A 13,202-nucleotide genomic window follows, 5' to 3' on the forward strand; every position below is an offset into this window, starting at 1 on the left:
GCCAATAAACAAGGACCTTGAAGAGACTCCTTTAGAACCATAGACTAAGTTTGGCATTCCAGAGGACAATATCTAAGTGGCCTATCTTGCTGGGTTCAAAGAGTTTACTAAGCTTTTGTGTGAAATATGAGAAAGAAGCATGAGAAGAGAAAATCACAAAAGCAGGGTTTAAAGAGAGATAGGAAAGATACAACAGTTCCCAACCAGGATCAGTGTCTTGGCAGAGTTGGTCCCTTAGGAAAATGAAAGACGTTTCCCAGGAGAAAGTGATAGTGCTCCTTGAAAGCTGTCTAGCCACTGCACGGTATGGGACTTTACCCTACCATCCTCATTAGCCTTCCCTCAGGGAGGACTCTGGCATTTCAGAAACCTTCCCACTTTTGCTTGTTGCCTGTAAGTGTAAACTGGGTTTTCCAGCTGGAAGGAGCAGAGGTGCTATGGCTGAGGGGAGTCATGCTGTAGTTTGTTTCTAGGAACAAGGAAGAAAGTAGGAGTAACTCTAGAGAGTGAGAATACTCTGACTCAGATTGGAGTGAGACTTACCAACTGCCAGTGGTTCTAAAATGGGGGTGATAATGCTCCTGGCTGGATCATGATAGAGAGATACCAGTGGGCTAGGGAGATCCCAAAATGTGATGAGACCTCAATTACAGCTGACTGGTGTCAAGGCTCTTGACACTGTAGCAGGAAGCAATTCAAGGATGAGTGGGAATATCTTGAAAGTATGGACATTTATTGCAAAGCAAAAGTACACACTTAAAAATGGAAAGTGCGGGCTTTCTCTATTGAAGGAGTCATGCACAAAGGGGTTTGGGGGCTTCTACCTATCTTCTGCCTACCATGTCACACTTGATAGGTATCCTGTGATAGAATTCCAGGGGTTTGAACAGTGGGGTTATTGAAATTATGTAACCACGTAGCATGTTAGTAAATATTTGGTTTTCTGTTCCTGCATTAGTATTTGGTTTGTGGATTTCTTTAGCCAAAGAGTAAAATATTTGTGAAGATTCCTAGAAAAAGGTATCTGTGGAACTGTGGCGCTACTAATTTCTTCACCAAATATGGATGTTCCCAGAAGTGTCATGGCACTGGTGGGTGTGCAATTTAGCATGTTAATGAGCAAATAATGATGTCCTAGGGGAAACATAAGTCAAATCCAAATTTATTTTGGATCCAGTGGGTCTTAGCCAGTTCTGCCCAAACCCTGGTTTTCTGGGTCTTAACAGCTGCTAGCTTATGCAGCTATTTCAACACCTTCTTTTTTGCTAGTTGTGTAAAACTGCTGTCTGAAATTTTCTATTCTAATGTGACCTCCTTGTATTATTCCTGTCTCAGAACCAGTAATTACCCAGAGCAATTACCCCAAAAAACCAGAGCAATTACCCCAGACCCCAGTAAGATACAGAAGCTTACATATCATCTTGAGGTTACAGAGAGAATGCGGGCTTGGATCCTGTCAAAACAGATGATAGTAGCAAAGCAGGTTATGGGCTAGGGAGTAGAGGAGGCCTGGCTAGCAAAGGTGGTCTTGTTACATAGATGAAACCTCACAGGTAGCAGCCCTCAGAGAAAGTAGATGGTGAATGTGTCTTTCAGATCTTTAGAGATAATATAGTTTAGCTGTGTCCCCACCCAAATCTCAAATTGTATCTCCCAGAATACCCCTGTGTTGTGGGAGGGACATAATGGGAGGTAATTGAATCATGGGGCCCAGTCTTTCCCTTGCTATTCTTGTGATAGTGAATAAGTCTCATGAGATCTGAAGGGTTTATCAGGGGTTTCTGCTTTTGCTCCTTCCTCATTTTCTCTTGCCACCACCATGTGAGAAGTGCCTTTCACCTCCTGCTATGATTCTAAGGCCTCCCCAACCATGTGGAACTGTAAGTCCAATTAAACCTCTTTTTTTCTCAGTCTTGGGTATCTGTGTATCAACAGCATGTAAACAGAATAATACAGTAAACTGGTACCAGAAGTGGGGTGTTGCTGAAAAGATATCTGAAAATGTGGAAGCATCTTTGGAACTGGGTAACAGGCAGAGGTTGGAACAGTTTGGAGGGCTCGGAAGAAGACAGAAAAATGTGGGCTAGTTTGGACCTTCCTAGAGACTTGTTTAATGGCTTTGCCCAAAAGGCTGATAGCAATATGGACAATAAAATCCAGGCTAAGGTGGTCTCAGATGGAGATGAGGAACTTGTTGCGAACTGGAGCAAAGGTGATTTTTGTTATGTTTTAGCAAAGCGACTGGGGGTATTTTGCCCCGGCCCTAGAGAGTTGTGGAACTTTGAACTTGAGAGCGATGATTTAGGGTATCTGGAGGAAGAGATTTCTAAGCAGCAAAGCATTCAAGAGGTGACTTGGGTTCCATTAAAGGCACTCAGTTTTATAAAGGAAACAGAGCATAAAAGTTTGGAAAATTTGCAGCCTGACTATGTAATAGAAAAGAAAAACTCAATTTCTGGGGAAAAATTCATGCCAGCTGCAGAAATTTGCATAAGTAGCAAGGAGCCTAATGTTAATCCCCAAAACCATGAGGAAAATGTCTCCAGGCCATGTCAGAGACATTCACAGCAGCCCCTTCCATCGCAGGTCCAGAGGCCCTGGGGAAAAACTGGTCTCATGGGCCAGGCCCAGGGTGCCTGTGCTGTGTGTAGCCTAGGGACTTCATCCCTTGTGTCCCAGCCACTCCAGCCATGGCCAAAAGGGGCCAATGTAGAGCTTGGGCTGTGGCTTCAGAGGGTGGAAGCCCCAGGCCTTGGCAGCTTCCATGTGGTGTTGAGCCTGTGGGTACACAGAATTCAAGAACTGAGGGTTGGGAACCTCTGTCTAGATTTCAGAAGATGTATGGAAATACCTGGATGCCCAGGCAAAAGATTGTGGCAGCGGGGAGGCGCTCATGGAGAACCTCTTCTAGGGCAGTGCGGAAGGGAAATGTGGGGTCAGAGCCCCCACACAGAGCCCCTACTGGGGCACTGCCTAGTGGAGCTATGAGAAGAGGCCTGCCATCCTCCAGACACCAGAATGGTAGATGCACCAACAGCTTCCACCCTGTGCCTGGAAAAGCTGCAGACACTCAACACCAGCCCATGAAAGCTGTTGGGAGGCTGTACCCTGCAAAGCCACAGGAGCAGAGCTGTCCAAGACCATGGGAACCCACCTCTTTCATCAGTGTGACCTGCATGTGAGACTTGGAGTCAAAGGAGATAATTTTGGAGCTTTTTTTTTTGAGATGGAGTTTCGCTCTTGTTGCCCAGGCTGGAGTGCAGTGGCATGATCTCGGCTCATTGCAACCTCCGCCTCACGGGTTCAAGAGATTCTCCTGCCTCAGCCTCCAGAGTAGCTGGGAATACAGGTGCATGCCACTATGCCTGGCTAATTTTTGTATTTTTAATAGAGACTGTGTTTCACCACGTTGGCCAAGATGTTCTCGATCTCCTGACCTTGAGATCTGCCTGCCTCAGCCTCCCAACATTTTGGAGCTTCAAAATGTGACTGCACTGCTGGATTTCAGACTTGTATGGGCCCTGCAACCCCTTTGTTTTGGCTAATCTCTTCCCTTTGGAATGGCTATATTTACCCAATACCTGTACCTCCATGTATCTAGGAAGTAACTAGCTTGCTTTTGATTTGACAGGCTTATAGGTGGAGGGGATTTGCTTTGTCTTAGATGAAACTTTGGACTGTGGACTTTTGGATTAATGCTGAAATGAGTTAAGACTTTGGAGTATTCTTGGGAAGGCATGATTGGTTTTGAAAGGTGAGGACATGAGATTTGGAGGGGCCAGAGGCAGAATTATATAGTTTGGCTGTGTCCCCACCCAAATCTCAACTTGACTCATATCTCCCAGATTTCCTTCATGTTGTGGGAGGGACCCAGGGGGAGGTAATTGAATCATGGGGGCTGGTCCTTCCTGTGCTAGTCTCATCATAGTGAATATGTCTCACAAGATCTGATGGGTTTATCAGGGGTTTCTGCTTTTGCTTCTTCCCCATTTTCTCTTGCTGCCACCATGTAGGAAGTGCCTTTCACCTCCCGCCATGATTCTGAGGCCTCCACAGCCATGTATAAGTCCAACTAATCCTCTTTTTCCTCCCAGTCTCGGGTATATCTGTCTTGCTCAACAGCATGTAAACAGAAATAATAGAAGAGGTGTCAAACTCTCAGTTAATCTTTCCTAGGTTGGACAAGGAAATGCCTTGAGAAAGTCTGGCTGCATCAATGTAGATTCTCTAGAGATGCAAACATCCCCCCCTCCAAGAAAACCCCCCGGCTTTTTAGCTATTCTTACATAACAAGCTATTCTAAGTAGCCATCTTAAACTATGTGAAGGAAATCTATTTTGCAAAAAAATTTTTGGTTTCCTTCACCACTTTTCATCCACCTGCCTGAAGAGTTGGTTCAGCACTGAATTTTGAATAACACAAAGCAGCAATTCATCCTTGTTTATTGGTTACTCCTTTTAAGTAATAACTATTTAAAGATTTTTGAGGTCATAAAGTCAGTGAGTGGATGGAAATAAATACTACTTCTGTGGTAGTAAGTAATAGGCAAACAGTCTAGCAAAACATGCCTCTCCATTAACACTTTGGTTGAAAATTAACAGACACTATTTTTTTTTTTTTTTGAGATGGAGTTTTGCTCTTGTTGCCCAGGCTGGAATGCAAAGGTGCAATTTCGGCTCACTGCAACCTCCGTCTCCTAGGTTCAAGCGATTCTCCTGCCTCAGCCTCCCGAGTAGCTGGGATTACAGGCATGTGCCACAATGCCTGGCTAATTTTGTATTTTATGTAGAGACGTGGTTTCACCATGTTGGTCAGTCTGGTCTCAAACTCCCAACCTCAGGTGATCTGCGTGTCTTGGCCTCCCAAAGTGCTGGGATTACAGGCGTGAGCCACTGCGCCCGGCCACATTCTTTATGAAGGGGTAAAGGAGTTATGTCTTAGTAAAAATATTTTAATCTGTTTTTTATAATAAATATCCTATCAAGCATTCAAATGCCACTGGTTGATTTGGTGTTATAATACTACGAACAATCCCAATGTGTTATTGAAATTATGATACAAAGGAATTATAGAAGTTAACATTATTAGATTTGTTGGCCCAAAATATATAGCTTAAAGATCTGTTAGCTCTTTCCTCATTAATTCATTGGTATTGATAATCTTTGGATATCATAGAAAAATATAAAATATACCAGAAAAATATGAAATATATTGATCTTTCCATACTTCAGATGCTTGCTGTCAGATAATTTACAACCGAACGGAAAAAAAGATGCTAAATTTTCATTAATACAAAATGACAATTTTTAAAGATATAACATAAAGTTTGATTGAAATTTTCAGTGGACATATCAGTGCATATATAGATGTACATGTTCATGTAAATATTTAGAAACCACCAAAATAGTCTGTACTTTCCAAAGGAAAAACATTATGTTTCAGAAAAATTTGCACTGATATAATTGCAAATGTACTATTGAATTCCACAGTGAGAATCAACAACTGACTGATTGATTCAGCTATGCATTTGCAACAGCTTTGAGATGAAAATGTGATGAATTTTAACAGTAAATTGTGAAGCCTAAAGTGTTTATAGCAGTCCTACAGCTAAGTAGCATCATATTTCAGCTGATTTTATTTGTAATACCCACTGAGCCTGAGCAACATTAAAAAGTCTAGTTTTTTCAGGAGACATTGCTATTTATAATTGGTTTCTCACATTGTCCCTCTGCTGAAGAAATGAGTATTTACTTTACCTTCAAGTATTCCTGTAAGTCTACTGACAAGAATTTTATATATGAAAGGAGAAGCATTGTAGAAAGAGGGTGAGTCTTGAGTTTAGAGAATACTGAGCTTGCATGGTCTCAGCCAGGATTCAACTATAGGTAGACTGTTTTCAAAATGCATACTCTCAGCAGCTATGCTATGTGGTGTCTTAGAAACTGAGTCCATCTTCCCCTCCCTGTACCCTGCAAAGAATAAATGGAGAGAGAAGGAACTTCTGGGCACATTTAGGTTATTGTTGCTAGAGTTTGGTAATGTGTCTCACATTTTCCCTATGTATACCTCATTAATTCTCATGTACATGCACATACATACACTGACACACAAGGTAGAGGAAAAGAGTATCTGTTTTTGGCAAAGGGACTTCCGTACACCACATGCAGGAATGTATTGATCAAGGTTGATATTATTAGCTTCTGTAACAGTTTTCAAATCTCAGTGGCTTGATGTAAGAAATGTTTATTTCTCACTCACTTAAAAAAAGTCCCTGGGAGTTAGGTTTTCCTGGTTTCCCTTTAACCTTTAAAGGAATGTCATGGTCATTCTGTCTTTAACTTCTTATAGCTAGAGGCACTGAAAGCTGTAGTCTTCCTATACCTGAAGCAAAGCATGACAAATTAGAAAATACAAAGAGTTTTAGTCCTGATTTTCCAAAACGTTTGGGATTTTAAATGTTTCTGCCTATAGGTCCAGGATCTACTGTCTACTATGGTATGCCTTCTAGGTACCCAGGGACCATGCAGTGTACAAAGGTGGTGAGTAGGGGGAGTTGGCAATAGGAGCTGTCAGCCCACCCAAGGAGGAGTATTAACTGATATTGCTAATGTATGGTGATCATAAAATCAGATTGAATTTCAGTTTTGTTATTCTTTTTATTTAATAAAATAATTTATGAAATTATATACCTTTCTGTTGTCTGTACCCAGAGCAGATATCTCCCCAGTCGTCCTCTTGGTATGCACTGGAGACACTCTAAACCCAGCATGTACTATTTGTACAATGGAAACCACATTTGAAGAACTGGATTTTAGATTTGGATTCTCCATCTAGTACTCAAGTTTACTACTAGGCTTGAAGATCCATCCCTAATCCTAGCTTGCTGTGCAGGGGCGGAAGGGTCCTGAGTGGTTTCAATTTGATTCCCAGTTAGTATTTAGCAAAAGCTTTTTTATATCAGTTTTTTGTTTGTTTCTAAAACTAAACTAAAAGCAAAGCAAAACAAAAAATTCTGTAGGTTATATCTGCCTTTCTTTCTTGAGCTCTACGTTTATCCACGTTAACAAGAGCTAACACTTTGATATACTTGACCAGGTTATCTGGAAGCTTGATGTTTGTCCTGTTTAATTTAGAATATGTTCAATTCCAGGATGTCATAAACTGCTATGCTTTGTCTAAAAGATTAATATGTTATCTCCCACCACCATTACCTCCTGTTGAACGGAACCACAACTAAATGCACCTTACTTTTAAAAATGAGTTCTACATATCGTGGTTTTCTTTCCCGTTTTTGACTTTCTGAAGTTGCTTCAGTTTTCCAGACTCTACTTGCAGCCAACCTCATGTCTAGTCCTCCTCAGTAATAAATGAGATGCAGATATTTCTAATTAAGACATAAACATAAGATAAATATTCTCTTTATGCCATACATAAAGCTATCAAGAAAAGTAACTCAGTCATATCTAGATTTGAAAACTGTAACCTGGCCTACCTAGCACAGGGGCTCACAACTGTAATCCTAGAACTTTGGGAGGCTGAGTTGGGGGAGGATCGCTTGAGGCCAGGAGTTTGATATCAGCCTGAGCAACATAGGGAGGGCTTGTCTCTACAGAAGAAAATAGAAAGATTAGCTAAATGTGGTGACACACACCTGACCATCTTCTGGGAGGCTGAGGCAGTAGGATCACTTGATTCCAGCAGTTCAGGGGTATAGTGAGCTGTGATCACACCACTGTACTCCAGCCTAGGCAACAAAGAGAGGACCGTGTCTCTAAGAAAAAACATAAATGAAATTAAAAAAAAAATCCTCTGAGTTCTTTAAAAGCATTTTTCTTAGGATTTTATCTCTTTCAAGGAACAAGTTAGGATAATGAAAAATTTTAAGATCATGTCTAATATGGCAGGAAAAATACATACATGGATATTATATACTACCTATCTTGTATCAGCCTTTTTGAAAAGTTTCTTTTTGATGTAGGAAAGGAATGATTATCTGTATTGGTGAGAAATATTATTCTTTGAAAAATAAAATTTTCAGAGAATCTAGACATTGGCTTCTCCCAGTAGTTGAAATTTCATTCCTCATGAAACATTCCACTAACGCTTTTTATTTTCCTTTTACGTCTTGAGACATAGAAGTAGAAATTCTCAAAAGTCTGTTTTCTCGAGAAAACAAAAGGAGAACAAGGACTGCATTTAATCATCCAAAGGTAAAACAAATTCCAATGTAACACTGATCAACTGTACTTTGTGATGACTCAAACCTTTAGTAAGAATTGGAAAAATAGAGAATCTGACAGTGTTCAAATGACAACAAAATTGCTGGTCAAAGAGTAAAAAACTGTGATCAGATAGCAACTATTCAAGTTGACTACATATTAGACAGTATAGTTAGAATGACGGGGAATAGATAGAAGACCCCTATGCCTTTAGGCTAAACAAATGTTATGGGAGAATTCTGCTTGAATTATTTTTATTATGAAGTTATGTTACTCTTTTCCCGCCCTGTTCTCACAATCCAAAGAACCATCTGATTATTTTGCTGTTCTAAAAAGCAAAATACCTTTGCTTACATAATAACAGTATGGCCAGCAGGGAAGCATGAGAGTTAACAATTCATTTTGTTTTAAGGGATCAAATAAAACAACTATTTTATTTATTTATTTTAAGTTCAGGGGTACAAGTCCAGGTTTATTACATAGGGAAACTTATATCATGAGGGTTTGTAGTACGGATTATTTCATGACCCAGGTATTAAGCCCAGAACTCACTGGTTATTTTTCTTGATCCTCTCCCTCCTCCCAACCTCCACCCTCCAATAAGCCCCAGTGTGTGTTGTTCCCCTCTGTGTGTCCATGTGTTCTCATCCTTTAGCTCCTACTTGTCAGTGAGAACATTTGGTATTTGGTTTTTTATTCCTGTATTAGTTTGCTTAGGATAATGGCCTCCAGATCCATCCATGTCCCTGCAGAGGATAAGATCTCATTCTTTTTTATGGCTGCATAGTATTCCATGGTGTATATGTAACATATTTTCTTTATCAGAGTTAGATCCCTTGACTCTCAAGATACCTTATTTCTATTCAAACTAATTTTTCAATAATTCACAACAGAGAGACTGAATACACATGTAAACACTGGCCAGGCCATTCATGGCACTAGAACTCTGACTCACATAAGAAACTCAGCAAGTCAAATCATAGCCTCTGCAGCAGTCAAGAACCATCACCTTCCCAGTTTTTATCCCACAGTGCAACTAAGGACTAACCAGAAAAAAAACAAGTATGCTCCCCAAATAAACATAAGGTGTTCTGTTTATCTCTAGTCCACCTCCAGTTTCCATATGCTGACAATCTCCCATCAGATGTTACCTGAAACCTACCCTTTTTAAATTATAACACTTCCATTTTCCTTGATAGCATTTAAATTCTGCCAAACACAAGTGTTATAACTAGCCTGAATAACTGGCTTCTGTGTGTTCCCACTTAGGTGGACTTTATTTCCTCACACCGTATATTCTTCCTTTTGGCCAGGTTGGTCTCTTTACCATGCCGCAGATTGAGAAGCTTGCACCACAGGCTCGGACTCCTTATTTACTCTCTTCCTACAATGTCAAGTGCCTCCAGTCCTTTCTGCTTAGCCCAATTCTATCCACCCATCAAGCTCTTCCTCATGTTCCAACTCTGCTTTGAACATATTTTTCATAATCCAGTAACTCCAAGATCTACACTTCTTATCTGACCTTTTGTGGCCCTAAATGTCTGCACTAAACTCACCAAATATTTGGTGTCTATTTTTCTTTAACCAGCAGAGTCACATTTATGTGCTCTCTGATAATGTAAACCACCAATTCAGAGAAGTACCATATAGGACTGCATTGGGAAGTGAGTGATACAGTTCAAATGCCATATTGAAAAAAACATGAGAATAACAGTGTCTTTGGAGCTCATGATAGTTTTATTCTTGCTTATAGGAATTTGCTACATGTAGAAAAGTTTGCCTTTTCTAACTCTCCACAAGGGTCTATGATGTTGAGAGCGAAGAACAGAAACCCTTGAGAAGAAATGTTTATAATGTGTTATGAATACGTGGGAGATATATACGTGTGTCTCGTGTGTGTGTGTGTGCATGTGGGTGTGTGGTGTTTGCCTTCAGAGTGAATATAAATAATGAGAAAATCAATCCTTAACACACACACACACACACACACACACACACACTTTTCCTTTCATTTATTCTAAAAGTTAAAAATTGCGATTAGCACAGAGATCTTGGTTTTACTTTTCTGGGCTAACATTTGGTCCTTAGATGGTTCAGTTTATCATTAGGAAGTCTCCAATTCTCATTCAGCTGAGGAACTCAAGGTATATAATATTTTCCTTCTTTTTTATGTGGAAAAACTATAAATTTGATAAGTATTAAAAATATACCTTAAAGGCCTTAAGACCCCATGGAATTTTTCATTACTTTATGTAGGATGATTTATCCTGTTAAAAATACATGTGTTAATTATGGGTTCATGGATTTTCAGATTGCATACATGTTAATTAGCTATAGACATTGCTGTATATTTTATGTTCAAATCATCTCAGTTTTGGTCAGTGGAAGTTTGCTTTAGATTTCTTCTTATGTCCTTTTGCCATGACTTGAATAGTCTTTGAAAGTTTCTTGGTTTCTGGAGCAACAGGTTGTACCAAGCTCTCCTTCATGTTCTTCTGCCTCAAATATGAAATAAGGAGAATAAATATTATCTGAAGAACTCTGGAGATTCTTGGTAAAATATTTGAGAAAAAAATGGCATCTAGGCTCTGGGGAATACTGTGGAATAACAGTATTTGATACATTTCAGTGGAAAAAAAAGCTAGAGGAAACGTGTTATTATTTTGACTCTTGTAAAGTCATATTGATCATTTCTATTTAGTATCAACAAAATAATTTTTTCTATTTAAATGTTAGATAATATAATTGTTTCTCTTTCCATTTTTTATTCTGAAAGCAGTGGTTGCTAACAAACTGTATAATTATATTTCTTCTTCAATTAAAATGCCAACATTAGTTTCAAAACAAGGCATTTATACCAAAATATAACTACAGAATAGAATTTATCCCTTTCTGTGTACTTCCTTGTTTTTAAATAGTGTTTAACACATAGGATGTTTATTCAAATTATTTTATTCTATATTAGAGGCTAGATAAGTGTCTGGTGGATAGTTTGGTTTACTTTCACTTGATTCCAGTTATTTCTCTTCTGAGGCATTGACCTTCCACAGCTCTGTTCCTAGAAACTAGAGTCTCTCAGTCCCTCATTTTTTCTTAGTGGAGATAGCCCCTGGGTTAGAGAAGAAGGTTCACTCTACCTGTCCACTGTAAGACTTGGATAACTCTCATTTTCCCACATCTAACAATCTTCAATGAGATCTCTGTCTCTTTCTTTGTACATATATATGTGTGTGCAAGAGAAAGAGTGTGAGAGAGAGATTTATGAATGAATTAATATATTCTGCTTCCTATTATTTTTAGTAATATAAATATTTTTGCTATTTAATAATTTTATCTCTAACAGATCATATCTTAATATTACAGCCTTAAAATATGTATTGTTCTTTTGTGAGCTAAAATTCTTTATTATATACAACAATCCTTTTTCAGTTTAAAAAATTATCCCGTCTGTTATTATAACAAAGATTATAATATACAAATCTAATTAATTTCAATAACATTCTTGACCTAATACCAGTTATAGCTTTACCTTTCTGCAGGGAATCAAGCTGGTATCCAGTATCTTAGAATTCCATATTATTAATAAAGAGCATATTAATGAAGGCTCTTTAAATTTTGCCTGAACTAATTTTTTTCTCTCATGGGTCAAAATTCAGTTTTTCATCCTTATTATTGGTATTTCCACATAAATTATGGGCAAGTCTGCTGTAAAAATTGAGTTTCTCAGACATCATTTACTAAGTATAGACATCTATAACCTTATTAATTCATGGGTTTAAAAATGATTCAAGCAAATAAAAACCGTTGTAAAATACAACCATAACATAAATTAGGTTCGACTAATTTTGAAATATATTAACAGAGAAATACTAAACCAAACCAGAAAAAAAGGTGGAAACTCTTGTAGAGTCATGTGATTTTTGGATTATGCCCTGTAAAACCATTTTCCACATGATGCCCGTGTTTGCAGTTATAACATATTGAAATTGCAATTCTGTGTTTTTCATCACATTTACATGTAGCTTTAGAAATTTAGTATTAGTGAAGAAAATAAAATTTGTATATGGAATTCAATATTTCACATTTTGCAATAAACTCATAACTACAGATCAAAAACAAACAGAATATTGGCATAAGGTAAAGTGATAAAATGTCTATTATCATAGAATTATTTAGTTAAACCATTATTTAAATATGAAGGACATTGATTAAGATAACTCCAGGCCGGGCGTAGTGGCTCACACCTGTAATCCCAGCACATTGGGAGGCTGATGTGGGTGGATCATTTGATGCCAGGAGTTCATAACCAGTCTGGCCAACGTGGTGAAACCCCAACTCAACTAAAAATACAAAAATTAGCTGGGTATGATGGTGCACGCCTGTAATCCCAGCTACTCAGGAGGCTGAGGCAGGAGTTTTACTTGAACCCGCTAGGCAGAGGTAGCAGTGAGCTGATATCATGACACTGCAGTCCAGCCTGGGCAACAGTGAGACTCTGTTTCCCACCTGCACTCAAAAGAAGATAACTCCAAATTAGAATTAATGTTTAGGAAAAAAGTGGTTAAGAACTTGTTTTTATTAATGGGGACAGAGGTTCTAAACTCAACCCCTCATTATTTCAGAATCAGAGAGCTGCCACTTTGTTTTTCTAAGAACCTAGACTCAGGCCTAAATCTCTTATTATTTCTTTGACCTGTAGCTTCTTTCTGTCAAATCAAATGTTATTTTTAAAATTTAACTTAAAATCTATTAGAAAAACATTTTTTGAACATAATTTAATTCATGTGTATTTTTCTTTTATATACAGAAATGTAGTGTCATTATTTTTGGCTACAAATCAAACAACATTCAATTAACATCTTCAAATTTATCACATTTTAAACTCTGTATTATATATGAATCAATGTATACATAATTTGGAGTTCAGCTTTCCAAACAGACAGTTCTTACAAAAATTTATAATACTTCTAGCTTTGTGTTTGT

General features: G+C 38.4%; 1 long non-coding RNA gene across 1 annotated transcript in view; it reads right to left on the minus strand.

The window, feature by feature from the left end:
- LOC129397248 (uncharacterized) overlaps positions 1–13,202 on the minus strand; it is a 207,258-nt gene that overhangs the window by 12,311 nt on the left and 181,745 nt on the right. Inside the window, exon 2 of the long non-coding RNA XR_008624471.1 lies at positions 7,652–7,771. This is a non-coding gene — a long non-coding RNA (uncharacterized LOC129397248). The remainder of the gene's footprint in view (positions 1–7,651; positions 7,772–13,202) is intronic.

This window comes from Pan paniscus, chromosome 13 (genome assembly GCF_029289425.2).
Source record: "Pan paniscus chromosome 13, NHGRI_mPanPan1-v2.0_pri, whole genome shotgun sequence".
Taxonomy (NCBI): domain Eukaryota; kingdom Metazoa; phylum Chordata; class Mammalia; order Primates; family Hominidae; genus Pan; species Pan paniscus.